Genomic DNA, 460 nt, shown 5'->3' with positions numbered 1-460 from the left:
TGCTTTTCATAGAGAATCTTTGGTGTCATTGTCTAGTAAGAGAGTGTGGGTGCGTTTTTGTGTGTGTGTGTGTGTGTGTGTATGCGTGTGTGTCTGTGTGCGTGTGAGTGTGCCTGTGTACTTGAAAGTGTGTCAGTGGGAAGGGGAGGGAAGAAGAAGATTCTGTTTACAGTTTACAGTTGGCCAGTTGCTGCTGTGACAAGTCAATGGTATTCTTTGGTATCATTGTCCAGTGGTAGAGAGAGTGCGTGTGTGTGTGTGTGTATTTGTAGCTGGGTTGCTGCAGGTTCCACATCTGCCATCTCCACACTCTTTTACGTAGAATTTGGTTTTATTCTCCGCTGAGAATTTCGCTCTTGTGAGGTGTTTTTTAAAGTTTTTTTCTTGGCGTTTACTGTTTTTTATGTGATGTTTGTTTAGTAGGTTTTTCATTTTGGGGCTTTGTGAAAAACCTACTAAA

The sequence above is a fragment of the Octopus bimaculoides genome, chromosome 11 (genome assembly GCF_001194135.2).
Source record: "Octopus bimaculoides isolate UCB-OBI-ISO-001 chromosome 11, ASM119413v2, whole genome shotgun sequence".
Lineage (NCBI taxonomy): Eukaryota > Metazoa > Mollusca > Cephalopoda > Octopoda > Octopodidae > Octopus > Octopus bimaculoides.
This window is presented reverse-complemented; position numbering follows the sequence as displayed.